We start from the raw sequence: 16,519 nt of genomic DNA on the forward strand, positions 1-16,519 counted from the left end.
AAAAAGCTCACAAACGAAGTCTCTATCAATCTCTATTTATCAATCTCTATCTCTCCCAAATCCCTCCCAATTCTATCTCATAACCTCCCTCAACTTTTTATAAAGATTTGGAGGCATCCCGACCCTTAACTTAGCCAAAAACCACGCAAAACGGGGAGTTTATGCGAAAAACAGCTTATAGGGTCGAACCTTCTTAGGGCCGAAACCCTAAGAAGCGAAACCCCTAGGAACCGAAGGGCCAAAGTCGAAGCAACCGAAGCTATAGCCTGAAGGAACCGAAACATCATGGGCCGAAACCCTCCTGTCGGAACCGAACCTGCTAAGGAATCAAACCGAACCTAGACCGGACTTCACCTTTGCTTTCTTCCCTTCTTCCCTGCAAGATTTCCCGGACCGAATCCAATCTTGGCGCTCACCTACAACCAAAACCACCTTCGGTCCTTGCCTTCCCAGGGACCGAACCCTCGGCCCTGGATCCGAAATTTCACAGATTTCTCTCTTTTTCCCAGTTTTCGACCACTTTCTCGTTTTAAGCTCGTTTTTCACGATTTTGACGTGAGATTTTCACCCAAACTCATATTTTGACATATAAGACCCTATATATTCATAATTTAAATACATTTTAAGGGAAATATTTGCCTAAGAATAAAATCTAGTGGGTAAGATATTGAGGTGGAGTGTTGACTTTACCTTTAAGTCATGACACTAGCAACCCACCACACCCACTCCTAGGCCAAACTCAGTCACTATTCCTCCATACATAGTCAACTAGTGGTCCTTTCACCCTCTTTCACTAGCCCATAATCAGATCAAATGGATGGAAATCTATACTTCTCCTTCCCACATTCTACAAACTTTCACCAAGAATAAAAACCCATTTCTCTCTCTCTCTCTCTCTCTCTCTCCCCCCCCCCCCTCTCTAAACTCGAATTTGAAGGTTGTTCTTGACCATTTCCCTCCAAGTTTGGTAAGTAATTTCATCGTACACTTGATTTTCTTGCATCCTTTCACTCAAATCATGGATTCCTTAGACAAATATCATCATATTTGTTACTAGATCTTCGAATCCTCAAGTATCTCCCAAGTGTTCTTGACTTGGAAACTCCTTTTCTTCATCATCCATCTATTGAAATCACTCAAGGTTAGTTCAGAACCCCACATTTTCATGTTTTCTTCAAGTTTTAATGGTAGAATACATGTTAAAACACCAACAACATAACTAAACTCAAACATCAGCTTTCATCAGAAAGTTTAATGTTCATTCACGAACTGTTTTGGACATCTTACAATTTTTAGTTTTCAAAAATGAATTAGGTTCAAATATTTTAGGTTTATACCTTTAAAATTACTACTTGCACATGTCCATAAGGTTTTTGTACAATTTATGGTGATTTTCACAAAACTGCCTATCACTGTAGCTACGAATTCAGACCGGTCTATGAATATGAATGTTTTCACACCAATTAGAGGATTCTAAAAATCATGATAACATTTATGAACAAAATAAACACAGTGTCTAAACTCTCAGATTTTATTGATTTAGTTTTCTATTTTCTATGATTTTTCTGTGATTTTTCTAAATCTGTGCATAAATGGAAAAACGAATTTACAGATTAAAACTTTCATAACACTTTGTAACCTGTTGAGCAAAGTGTAAATCTTTGATGACCTCATATTTTGCATGTATTTTCTGTTGGGATATAAGTGTATAACAAAAAAATGTTCACTAAATTGTGAGAGCGTTTATTGTTACAATTATTACATGATGAGGCATAGTAAACATAGTTATGCTTTGCTAAATATTCTACTTACACAGAAAAGGTTACCATACATTACATAAATTTTGATAAACTATAATAGGTATAGTTTATGTTTCATATAAATTACGAAAGAGTACATTTCTAGAAAAAGGGGGTTTCAATTTCACACTACGTAAATCTTTTGATGAATAAATTTGTGAGACATTCACTTCACGTTACTTGCAAAGTAACGCAACAAAAGTCCTGTAATTATAACCAAAATATCTTGTAGGGAGAGTGTGATAGTTGTGTATAGATCTATATTAGGTTTTCTCGTAGTAAGGAGGAGCATAGTCAACATCTACGATAATTCCTAGAAACATTACGTTTGGAGAAGCTCTACGTGAAGTTTTCGAAATGCGAATTTTGGATTCGACAAGTCGAATTTTTAGGGCACGTGGTTAGCGAGGAGGGAATACATGTGGACCCTTCCAAAATCAAAGTCATTGAGAAGTGTTCAGCACCGAAGACGCCTACAGAAATTCGTCAATTTCTAGGCCTTGCTGGCTATTACCGTAGGTTCATTCAGAACTTCTCCGGCATAGCGAATCCTCTTACAATAGTGACCCAGAAGGGCGTGGCCTTTGACTGGGAAGAGAAGCAGGAGAGAGCATTCCAAACGCTCAAACGAGCCTTGTGCATCACACCAGTGCTACCCTTCCTTGAAGGGATAGAAGACTTTGTAGTCTATTGCGATGCATCGAATCAAGGGCTCGAATGTGTTCTGATGCAACGAGGTAAGGTCATCGCCTATGCCTCGAGACAGCTGAAGACACATGAGGTCAACTACACGACCCACAATCTTGAACTAGGAGCAGTTGTGTTTGCTCTGATGATCTGGAGACATTACCTCTACGGTACAAAGAGCACTATCTTTACAGACCACAAAAGTCTGCAACATATTTTCGACCAGAAGGAGCTCAACATGAGACAATGACGGTGGGTCGAGCTACTCAGTGACTATGAATGCAAAATTCGTTGTCATCCGGATAAAGCCAATGTAGTAGCTGACGCCCTAAGTCGGAAAGAATATTATGGTCGTGTTGTCAAATCATTGACTAATACTATCCATTCACACCTGTCCACACAAATTAAGGCGGCCCAACTCGGTGCTTTGAAGCCTGAAAACGTGGCGGGTGAATCCCTGAGGGGGATGGATAAGAACTTGGAGGTTAAGGGTGGCAGAGCTTATTATCTCATGGACCGGATCTGGACCCCGAAACTAGGTGGTTTCAGAGACTTGGTCATGAACGAGGCGCACAAAACTCGTTATTCCGTGCACCCGGGTTAAGATAAGATGTATCTGGATCTTAAAAATTTATACTGGTGGCCTAACATGAAAGCAAAAATTGCTACCTTCGTGATTAAATGCCTTACTTGCGCCAAGGTCAAGGTCAAATACCAGAAACCCTCCGGTCTACTACAACATCCGGAAATACCGGAATGGAAGTGGGAGTGGATAACTATGGATTTCATAACCAAGTTGCCTAAGACAACGGGTGGACTTGATACCATATGGGTCATTGTCGACATATTGACCAAGTCTGCACACTTCCTGCCGATCAAAGAAACAGACAAGATGGAGAAGCTTACAAGAACTTAGATTAGGGAGATTTTACGACTGCACAGTGTTCCAGTATCCATTATCTCGGATAGAGATAGTAGATTCATTTTGAGGTTCTGGCAGTCGTTACAAAGTTCCTTAGGAACTAGGCTGGACATGCGTACAGCCTACCATCCACGGACAGACGGGAGTGAGAGAACTATACAAACCTTGGAAGATATGTTTCGAGCCTATGTGATCGACTTTGGGAAAGCATGGGATACTCATTTACCTCTTGTCGAATTTTCCTACAACAACAGTTATCATACGAGCATAAAGGCTGCTCCATTCGAGGCCCTCTATGGCCGAAAGCGCAGATCCCCTCTGTGCGGGGCTGAGTTGGGTGATACATAGTTATCTAAAGGATGAGTTCCTGAAATCACTCTCACAGGTCCGGAAATCATACTGGAAACAACGGAGAAGATAGTTCAGATCCGCGAACGATTGAAAGCCTCCAGAGACCGACAGAAAAGCTACGCAGATAAACATAGGGATACGTTGGAATTCCAGGTGGGTGACCGTGTTCTATTGAAGGTCTCACCCTTGAAGGGCTTGATACACTTCAGAAAGCATGGAAAGCTAAATCCTAGGTACATTGGGCCTTTCGAGATTCTCGCAAGAATCGGCCCTGTACCTTACAAATTTAACTTACCGCGCGAACTCAGTAACGTATATTCTACCTTCCACGTATCGAATTTGAAAAAGTGTTTGTCCGATGAGACTCTTGTAATCCCACTCGAGAAGACCGAGATCAACGAGAGCCTCAATTTTGTTGAGGAACCGGTAGAGATCATGGACCGATAGGTCAAGCAAACGAAACAAAGTCGTATCCCGATAGTGAAGGTTCGATGGAACGCCAAGCAAGGACCTAAATTCACTTGGGAGCGAGAGGATCGGATGAAACTGAAATATCCTCATCTTTTTACGTAGTTATTTGTAATAACTTGATTTCTTAAACTTTAATTTTGGGACGAATTCCCTTTAACGGGGGATGATGTGACAAGCCGATATTTTCATTCGGTTAAACCCTAAATTCAATCATTCCAATTTATAAGTCAAGTTCATTTTTAATCATTTTTACAAATTTAAATTTCGTTTCATAATTTTCAATAATTAATCTTTAAACGAACGGGTGAAAGGATGTACCGTCTCGAGTCTTGAAATTGAAAACCGCAAGTACCGCGTATTTAAGGAATTCCTGGCCAAACTTTTATGTTTGGGTCGAAATTTACTTCAAAAACAACAAACTCATGTTTAAGCATGAGTTTACTCCCAAAAGTTCTTCATTTCTCATTTTCACCTTAAAGAGTAAACTCAAAACACTCTCAACTATCATCCCGGTTTTCACCCGATTTCCCGAAAACATAAGTACTTCTTGGCTTGATTTGTTGTTATATCATAACAACTAGTGTTTTTACATCTTTTAATCCATCCTGTCATGTGTTTTGACTAGTTTTCCAAAACACCAAGAACACCAAGAACACACACTAGCGTTCTTGAACTTTTAGTTCATTACAAGCTTCCACAAAGTAAGTACTTCAATCCATGAGTCATTTAAAGCTGGCTATACATATTAATACCAAAAAATGTCCCAAGAACACCAAGAACAAGGTGTTCACAGTTTTGGGAGGATCCCAAAACCGTAAACACCAAATAAAGTGCAAAGTGGTGCCTTAGGGTGCCTATATGCTTCACAACGACTTAAGGACTTGTCTAGATTCATCCTTGATGAGTTTATCACACAAAAAGCACCAAAACCTTACATTTGTATGTGTTTATGGTTCGGGGATCTCCAAAAACCGTAAACACCTCAAAAGGTGTTTAAAAGTCCCATATTTATTCCTTATGTCTAAAATCTAACCTAGACTATTGCCATGATTGAGCTAAGGACTTGAAAACCCCCAAATACCATAAACTTATGAGTTTAAGGTAGTAAACTCAAAGGAAAATGGTAAAGGGTCCGTAAACTCCATTTAGGAGTGAAATGGGGCCCTAGATCCTTCCAAAGGCCTAACCACCAAGTAGAAATGCTTCAAAGGACTTGTGAAAACTCAAAACAGCATATGGTCATAAAGTGTAGAGTTTACAACCGTAAAACCTTAAGTTTACTACCGTAAACTCCTTGGGTAATGGTCATGAAAACCGTAAACTCCAAAGTGTTACCATGTTCTAGAGTGTTACCATGAAAACCTTAAACGCAAACACTCTAGCTTTGCCCTACAAAAACTTGGTTGCAACCCTTGTGATCTTTAAACACTTAAATCAAAGTGTTACCATGTTCTAGAGTGTCTTAACTTATATTACTAGAGATAAAGTGCCTAAGTAGTTATATATATATATATATATATATATATATATATATATATATATATATATATATATTGATTATATGATAACTAAGCTTGTTGTATGTGTACAAGTCTCCACTTGTCACCTAGCATCGTATCTGACACTTCAATCCAATCCACTCACTACATGTGAGTTCATACCCCTAAATTAAGCTTTTAAATGTTTTCAAATGTTTATAAATACTTTTATGGGGGGGGGGGGGGGAACACAAGTAAAGTTACGATAGTAATTATCTTGATCACATGTGATTAATAACTGTCGACAAGTGAGTCTCTTACTTTCAAACTATTTTACTTCAAACTGTCTTAAAAACTCTTTTACATATCAAATGCTTTTATGAAACTTCTTTTATACTTTTATATTATCAATTGCATGTGTATGTATGTATAGTTATATAAGCAATGTTTAAAAGGCTTAGGAAGGCCTATCCGCGCTATTTCCTTTTCGCGCTTGAGATGTGGTCTGGTGGGATATCGGGTACCCGTCCGAAGGTCGTTTAAATATTAGTTATATATCATGTGTACATATATAGTCATAAAGGTTCTTCCAGTTCATTAAGTACCCTTGGGTAGCAAGGGTATACTCCCATGTTCATACGTACAAGTTAATTACTAGTAAACTACAATAGGCGTAGTTTAGGGTTTTACTAATACTAATACTAGAACAATGAATCATACAAAGAGTCAGTTCATACATGAGTCATAACTTATAATAATGAGAAACAAACATAGAACAGAGTGATGAGAAACAAACTTAATACATAGTGATGAGAAACAAACATAATACATAGTGATGAGAAACAAACATAATACATAGTGAGGAAAAACAAACATAATACATAGTGATGAGAAACAAACATACAAGCTAGACAGAGAAAGAACATACAATATAACTAGCACATACATTACATATACATTACATTCAGTTATGTGAGCCATTAAACGGGTCATGGCACTACCTGCCATGACCATTTTTGTATCCAGAATCTCCTTAATTGGGGAGCGTATGAGTTTGCGTATAGATCTATACAGGATTGACTATCCTACACCTTACTGCTCGCTACAGTGGGATTTGCAAGTCTACGGGTGCCAAATGTCAGTTCTCACGGTGTCTTACATCGTCGTCTTACTATTGAGTCGGTAGCACGGTACAAGCCGATCACATGGTACTTTAAATAACAATTGTTTTAAGTTAGTTAGTACAGCAGGAGTTACTTAATACAACACTACAATACTATAATATTTTTCCTATTACATTCACTTTGTGAACATTCACACGATGCACGGTAATTTAAAAACTATATTTTTGGTAGATGATAGTTGGAGTTGGGAAAATACACACTCTTACAAGAAACACACACAATTACTAGATGCCTTGGTACAAGGCTACTTTTAGTAGGAAACATAAGGTTTTCTAGGATGGTTCAAACAAATACAATCTTTAAAAAACTTATACATTACAGCTTACAATCATCTTATAAATGCTTTCATACAAACGCAAACACTAATATACTTATGATCTCACCAGCATTAAGCTGATACTCGCTTTCAAAATAACTTGTATTGTCAGGTCACCACTAGACAGTTACAGGTGTCAGGCTTTTGAGAAGATGGAGTTCGTTCAAGACTCATCTTTTATTTTGATATGTATATTTTTGGTGTCTATAACTTTGAGAGAACACACATGTATGAAATTATATAATTAATGCAATGGATGATGTTGTTGCTTGTTTACTACTATTCATTGTTGTGATACTGTACATGAGGTCCTCCACCCCCGAACGATTCTGCTGTTTAGGTTTTGGGGTGTGAAAGATTAGTATTAGAGCATTATTTATAGTGAATTGAGTGTATCAATTGAGTGTATCAACCCGTAAATGATATATAAACTATAAACATAAGCGGGATTAAATTACTCTGATAAAGAGTTTGTACTTTTAAATAATAAAATATTTAACTAAGTATACATACCTGCATTAATACTAAAATCAGTGTCACTAGGACAGAACAAAAGTATTACGATTGCTGGACTGCACATGTAGACGTAGAGACATATGGTCAACCCTGGGAAGATGTAGCCTGATCAACTACATTATCCGAGGAGTGACTAGCATGTGCCTAAGGATGGTTGTGAGGTTGCAACAAGTCTAAAAACTTACCAACACTACCACAACAAGAACAGTAGAACATAACATTAAACTTAAAATACTATAGGAGTATTTTGTGTTACTATAATTACTTATCTAAGAACTAAAGGTCGTTATTAGTATGTTAATGGTTGTCCAGTGCATACACTAAGGTTATATATATACCTAGGGTGTCATAGACTAAGAATTTGTGAATCTTTGCTTTATTTCCTGTCCTCGTTGGGTTGTGGGCTTAGAGTTAGGATCACTTATTCGAAGGTCTATCATGTTCCGGAAAACGTATAACTGGTATGCGTAGACAAGTATTGGAGTAACTAATAAAGATCCCCTTATAGTTATCTAGTTAGTCCAATTATTAATTATTTCCTTACCCCTTTTCTCTCATAGATATCATGGATGGATTCAATCATCATGATGACTCGTACTTTCCACCCAACGGCAATGCTGGATGGCTTGAAGTAGAGTCCGATGATGAGCATCAAATCCCTTTGGATGATCATCAAGCAGAAGGCTTCTCGGATGGATCTGACTCCGAGCCCGAAGTCAGCAACCTACCTCAAGGAGGTCAAGCCCCGACTAATAACCCCTGACCCACATTTCAAGGACCCACACCTCTGTGGGCAACAAACTTGAATACATGGAGCCAGGAACATGGTCAACCCTTCCCCTACAATGGAAATAGACGTTTCTACAACCTCATTGAGGGAGGTTCTGCAGACAGGGTCCTACCTATCATGGTTCGTAGGATTTCTCGGAACACGATATTTGGTCAATCCACTATCAATCAAGTCTTGGAGATTGATGCTAACTCTGGCGTTAACACTGTCCGCATTCGCTAACTAGATTCTGCTCACAAAAGGGCTCTGGTTGACAATGCAGCTCTTCGGAGAGAACTCGCTGAAACCCGAGCTGAAGTCAGAGAACTTCGAGCTCAGCAAGCAAGAGCTGATAGGCACATGAGGGACATAGAACGTCTCCTGTCGGTATCAAGAACTCACTCTGGTAGTTCTTATCGCCAATAGATTCTCATCAACTTCTCTCTTTTGGATATAACCTAGTTATGTAAAAATTTGGTTTAATTCCCTATCCTTGTAAATCATAGGCTCGTTAGGTCATGGTTAGGTTGTAATTCTGTCAAAATTTTCCCATTTTGGTTGATGTAAGGCCTCTTACTATAGGCCGTTTTTCCCGAACTTGTTACATCTGTAATCCCAGTAATATTGATAGGTACCTAATCATATGGGAATTATTATCCAAATGTGATCATCTATTAGTTTTAGATCTACATTCAATCGTATTGTTGGGCTATGAGGAGTTAGTCCATGAGTCATTTTCATAAATTCTTCCATTGAATTCTTATCAATGCTTTCATCTTCATAAACTTATATATGAAAGATGCCGCCTCGCATAAATCCAAGGAGAAACCTCAATAACGAAACACCACCTCCTCAACTACCTACTCCTCAGTTTGACACGACAGCTCTAAATGCTACTGTAGCTGCGGCTGTGGCTACAACCATGGCTCAATACCATTCATCTGGTTCCACCGGAGGAGGAACCCTTGTTCAGTCTGTTCACGTTGAAGCTCCTGCGCGCTCGAGAGAGTTATCCTATAAGGACTTCACGAACTGCAAGCCATTGTCCTTAAAAGGGACTGGCGGAGTCATTGCCCTCTCGCAATGGTTCGAGAAAACTGAATCGGTTTTCAAAATATGCTCTTGTCCCGAGGAGAGCAAGGTGAAGTACACTGCTAGCACCTTCGAAACTAAAGCCCTAACATGGTGGAATAGCCATGTTAAGTCACTATATCATATAGTGGCCAATGATATGGGCTGGGATACCTTGAAAGACCACATGATTGAGGAGTACTACCCGAGGGGCGAGATCCAGAAGCTTGAGGAAGAACTATGGAGCCTAACCATGAAGGGCTCCTATGTAACCGCCTATACCGCCCGATTTTGCAAACTCGTGGCCCTCTGTCCCAACATGGTTCATACCGAGGGAAAGAAGATCGAGAGGTACATATGGGGGCTGGTGTCGCCGCACCAGGGAAATGTCTTGGCATCACACCCCACTACATTTGATAGTGCCAAACGCTTGGCACAGCGGCTCATAAACCATGGGGTTCGTACCCCGACCGCAACAACTACCCTGACCATCTCAGAACCTGCAAAAATAGTTGATTCCAAGTGGAAGTTCTGGGATGGCAAGAAGAAAGCTAAGGCTGCCAAAAAGCAACAGGTTGTTGCAGTGCATGTTGCGATAGCACCTGCCGGTGCTGCTCTAGTAAAGCAGTATTCTGGAAGTTTGCCCAAGTGAAAAAAATGCAACTTCCATCACGTCGGCGTCTGTTGGGAAATGTAGTGTATGAACTACAATAGGAAAAGGCACACTGCCCGTTTCTGTAAAGCTCCGGCGAAGCCAATCAACCAAGTCCCCGTTGCAGGAGTAGGCCAAGCTTGCTACAGATGTGGCGAGGTAGGCCACTACAAAAGGAACTACCTGAAGGTAGGGTTTGTCGGTGGAGCGGAAAGAGTTTTGGCCATAGGCCATGAGGAAGCGGTTGCCGACCCCACAGTGGTCACTAGTACGTTTCTCCTCGATAACGCTTATGCATGCATACTATTTGATAGTGGAGCGGAGAGAAGTTTCGTGAACCAAAAATTTTCTCAATTACTTAAGCAAAAATCACGAGCACTTAAAGAACCGTTCACTATAGAAATGCTAATGGAAAGACAGAGAGCACTAACAGTATATTCATAGGGTGTACCCTAACATTGGATAACCATTCATTTTCAATTGAGCTCATGCCGGTCTCAATTAAAACTTTCGACCTCATTATCGGCATGGATTGGTTGAGTTCTCATCGTTCCAACATCATGTGTTACGAAAAGGCTGTTCACCTAAATCTACCATCTTGCGAAACCCTAATAGTATACAGCGACAAACCCGACACGAACCTTCGTATCATGTCGAGCATTCAAGTTTAAAAATTCTTACGGAAGGAATGTCAAACATTCCTTGCTCATGTGGTCGATGTGAGCCAAGAAATGAAAGACATTCAGAACATTCCAGCAGTACGCGACTTTCCCGGCATCTTTCCAGAAGAACTCCCGGGATTACCTATGCAATGTCAAGTTGAGTTCTGAATCGACTTATTTCTAGGGGCTACCCCCGTAGCCAAATCGCCCTATCGTCTAGCACCTGCAGAGATGAAAGAACTGTCTGATCAACTTAACAAACTGCTTAGTAAGGGCTTTATAAGACCAAGCTTCTCACTCTGGGGAGCTCCAGTCTTATTCGTCAAGAAGAAAGACGGATTGTTTCGTATGTGCATCGACTATAGGGAGCTCAACAAGCTGACTGTCAAAAATCGTTATCCTTTGTCTCGGATCAACGACTTATTTGATCAACTTCAAGGGGCAAACTTCTTTTCAAAAATTGACTTAAGATCCGGATATATCACCAACTACGAGTGCTAGGGGAGGATGTTCCAAAGACAGCCTTCTGAACTCATTATAGGCACTACGAATTCGTAGGATTGATAAACGCGCCTGCTATATTCATGGACTTAATGAATCAGGTGTGTCATCCTTACTTGGATCACTTCGTCATCGTCTTCGTTGATGACATACTTATCTACTCTCGTATTAAGGAGGAGCATAGTCAACATCTGCGACAAGTCCTCGAAACATTATGTTCGAAGAAGCTCTACGTGAAGTTCTCGAAATGCGAATTTTGTATTCGACGAGTCGAATTTTTAAGGCACGTGGTTAGCGAGGAGGGAATACACGTGGACCCTTCCAAAATCAAAGCCATTGAGAACTAGTCAGCATCGAAGATGCCTACATAAATTCATCAATTTCTAGGCCTCACTGGCTACTACCGCAGGTTCATTCAGAACTTCTCCCGCATAGAGAAACCTCTTACAACAATGACCCAGAAGGGCGTGGCCTTTGACTGGGAAGACAAGCAGGAGAGACCATTCCAAATGCTCAAATGAGCCTTGGGCACCGCACCAGTGCTATCCGTCCTTGAAGGTATAGAAGACTTTGTAGTCTATTGTGATGCATCGAATCAAGGGCTCGGATGTGTTCTGATGCAGCAAGGTAAGGTCATCGCCTATGCCTCGAGACAGCTGAAGACACATGAGGTCAACTACACGACCCACGATCTTGAACTAGGAGCAGTTGTGTTTGCTCTGAAGATCTGGAGACATTACCTCTACGGTACGAAGAGCACTATCTTTACACACCACAAAAGCCTGCAACATATTTTCGACCAGAAGGAGCTCAACATGAGACAACGACGGTGGGTCAAGCTACTCAGTGACTACGAATGCGAAATTCGTTATCATCCGGGTAAAGCCAATGTAGTAACGGACGCCTTAAGTCGGAAAGAATATTCTGGTCGTGTTGTCAAATCATTGACTATGACTATCCATTCACACATGTCCACACAAATTAAGGCGGTCCAACTTGATGCTTTGAAGCCTGAAAACGTGGCGGGTGAATCCTTGAGGGGGATGGATAAGAACTTGGAGGTTAAGGGTGGCGGAGCTTATTATCTCATGGACCGGATCTGGACCCCGAAACTAGGTGGTTTCAGAGACTTGGTCATGAACGAGGCGCAGAACACTCGTTATTCCATGCACCCGGGTTCAGATAAGATGTATCTGGAGCTTGAAAAGTTATACTGGTGGCCTAACATGAAAGCAAAAATTCCTACCTTCGTGAGTAATTGCCTTACTTGCGCCAAGGTCAAGGTTGAATACCAGGAAACCCTCCGGTCTACTACAACAGCTGGAAATATCGGAATGGAAGTGGGAGCGGATAACTATGGATTTCATAACCAAGTTGCCCAAGACAACGGGTGGACTTGATACCATATGGGTCATCGTCGATAGATTGAACAAGTCTGCACACTTCCTGCCGATCAAAGAAACGGACAAGATGGAGAAACTTACAAGAACTTAGATTAGGGAGATTGTACGATTGCACGGTGTTCCCTTATCCATTATCTCGGACAGAGGTAGTAGATTCACTTCGAGGTTCTGGCAGTTGTTACAAAGTTCCTTAGGAACTATGCTGGACATGAGTACAGACTACCATCCACAGACAGACAGTCAAAGTGAGAGAACTATACAAACCTTGTAAGATATGTTGCGAGTCTATGTGATCGACTTTGGGAAAGCATGGGATACTCATTTACCTCTTGTCGAATTTTCCTACAACAACAGTTATCACATGAGCATAAAGGTTTCTTCATTCGAGGCCCTCTATGGCCGAAAGTGCAGATCCCCTCTGTGCTGGGCTGAGGTGGGTGATACCCAGTTAGCTAAAGGACGAGTTCCTAAAAGCACTCTCACAGGTCCAGAAATCACACAGGAAACAACAGAGAAGATCGTCCAGATCCGCGAACGACTGAAAGCCTCCAGAGAACGACAGAAAAGCTACACTGATAAACGTAGGAAACCGTTGGAATTCCAGGTGGTTGACCGTGTTCTATTGAAGGTCTCACCCTGGAACGGCTTGATACGCTTCGGAAAGCATCGAAAGCTAAATCCAAGGTACATTGGGCCTTTCGAGATTGTCGCAAGAATCGGCACTGTAGCTTACAAATTTAACTTACCACGCGAACTCAGTAACGTACATTCTACCTTCCACGTATCGAACTTGAAAAAGTGTCTGTCCGATGAGACTCTTGTAATCCCACTCAACGAGATCGAGATCAATGAGAGCCTCAATTTCATGGAGGAACCAGTAGAGATCATGGACCGAGAGGTCAAGCAAACGAAACAAGTTTGTATCCAGATAGTGAAGGTTCGCTGGAACACCAAGCGAGGACCTGAATTCACTTGGGAGCGAGAGGATCGGATGAAACTGAAATATCCTCATCTTTTTACGTAGTTATTTCTACTAACTTGATTTCTTAAGCTTTAATTTCGGGACGAAATTCCCTTTAACGAGGGGATGATGTGACAACCCGATATTTTCATTCGGTCAAACCCTAAAGTCAATCATTCCAATTTATAAGTAAAGTTCATTTTTAATCATTTTTAGAAAATTTAAAGTTCGTTTGATTATTTTAATAATTAATCTTTAATCGAACGGGTGAAAGGATGTGTTATCTCGAGTCTTGAAATTGAAAACAACAAGTACTGTGTAGTTAAGGAATTCACGGCCAAACTTTTATAATTGGGCCGAAATTTACTTCAAACACCGCAAAATCATGCTTAAGCATGAGTTTACTCCCCAAAGTTCTTCATTTCTCATTTTCACCTGAAAGAGTAAACTCAAAACACTCTCAACTATCATCCCGGTTTTCACCCGATTTCCCGAAAACTTAAGTACTTCTTGGCTTGATTTGTTGTTATATCATAACAACTAGTGTTTTTACATCTTTTAATCCATCCTTTTATGTGTTTTGACTAGTTTTCAAAAACACCAAGAACACCAAGAACACACACTAGCGTTCTTGAACTTTTAGTTCATTACAAGCTTCCACAAAGTAAGTACTGAATCCATGAGTCATTTAAAGCTTGATAAACATATTAATACCAAAGAAATGTCCTAAGAATACCAAGAACAAGGTTTTCGTGGTTTTGGGATGCTCCGAAAACCGTAAACACCAAATAAAGTGCAAAGTGGTGCCTTAGGGTGCCTAGATGCTTCACAATAACTTAGGGAGTTGTCTAGATTCATCCTTGATGAGTTTATCACACAAAAGCACCAAAACCTTATATTTTTATGTGTTTACGGTTTGGGGATCTCCCAAAACCATCAACACCCCAAAAGGTGTATAAAAGTCCCATATGTATTCCTTATGTCTAAAATCTAACCTAGACTATTGCCATGATTGAGCTAAGGACTTGAGAACCCCCAAATACCATAAACTTATGGGTTTAAGGAAGTAAACTAAAAGGAAAATGGTAAAGGGACCGTAAACTCCATTTATAAGTGAATGGGGCCCTAGATCCTTCCAAAGGCCTAACCACCAAGTAGAAATGCTTCAAAGGACTTCTAAAACCTCAAAACAACATATGGTCATAAAGTGTAGAGTTTACAACCATAAAACCTTGAGTTTAGTGCTGTAAACTCCTTGGGTAATGGTCATGAAAAACGTAAACTCCAAACGAGTTTACCCTTAAACCCCAAACACACTAGCTTTGCCCTACAAACACTTGGTTGCAACCCTTGTGATCTTTAAACACTTAAATCAAAGTGTTACCATGTTCTAGAGGGTCTTAACTTATATTACTACAGATAAAGTGCCTAATTAGTTATATATATATATATATATATATATATATATATATATATATATATATTATAGGATAACTAGGCTCGTTGTGTGTGTACAATTCTCCACTTTTCACCTAGCATCGTATCCGACACTTCAATCCAATCCACTCACTACAGGTGAGTTCATGCCCCTAAATTAAAGTTTTAAATGTTTTCAAATGTTTATAAATACTTTTATATGGGGGAATACAAGTAAAGTTACGATAGTTATTATCTCAATCACATGTGATTAATAACTATCGACAAGTGAATCTCTTACTTTCAAACTGTTTTAGTAAATTGTTTTACTTCAAATTGTCTTAAAAAATCTTTTACATATCAAATGCTTTTATGAAATTTCTTTTATACTTTTATATTATCAATTTCATGTCTATGTATGTATAGTTATATAAGCAATGTTTAAAAGGCTTAGGAAGGCCTATTCGCCCTATTTCCTTTTCGTGCTTGAGATGTGGTCTGGTGGGATATCGGGTACTCGTCCGAAGGTCGTTTAAATATTAGTTATATATCATGTGTACATATACAGTCATAAAGGTTCTTCCAGTTCATTCATTACTCTTGGGTAGAAAGGGTATACTCCTATTTTCATACGTACAAGTTAATTACAAGTAAACTACAATAGGCGTAGTTTAGGGTTTTTCTAATACTAATACTAGAACAATGAATCATACAAAGAGTCAGTTCATACATGAGTCATAACTTATAGTGATGAGAAACAAACATAGAACAGAGTGATGAGAAAAAAATATAATACATAGTGATGAGAAACAAACATAATACATAGTGATGAGAAACAAACATACAGGCTAGATAGAGAAAGAACACACAATACAGCTAGCACATACATTACATATACATTACATTCAGTTATGTGTGCCATTAAACGGGTCATGGCACTACCTGCCATGACCGTTTTTGTATCCAGAATCTTCTTAATTCGGGAGCGTATGAGTTTGCGTATATATCTATACAGGATTGACTATCCTACACCTTGCTGCTCGCTACAGTGGGACTTGCAAGTCTACGGGTGCGAAATGTCATTTTTTACGGTGTCTTACATCATCGTCTTACTATTGAGTCAGTACCAGGGTACAAGTCGATCACATGATACTTTAAATAACAATTGGTTTAAGGTAGTTAGTACAGCAGTCGTTACTTAATACAACACTACAGTACTATAATATATTTCCTATTACATTCACTTCGTGAACATTCACATGATACACGGTAATGTAAAAACTATATTTTTGGTAAATGATAGTTGGATTTGGGAAAATACACACTCTTACACGAAACACACACAATTACTAGATGCCTT

Source organism: Lactuca saligna, chromosome 9 (genome assembly GCF_052625555.1).
Source record: "Lactuca saligna cultivar CGN05327 chromosome 9, ASM5262555v1, whole genome shotgun sequence".
NCBI lineage: Eukaryota > Viridiplantae > Streptophyta > Magnoliopsida > Asterales > Asteraceae > Lactuca > Lactuca saligna.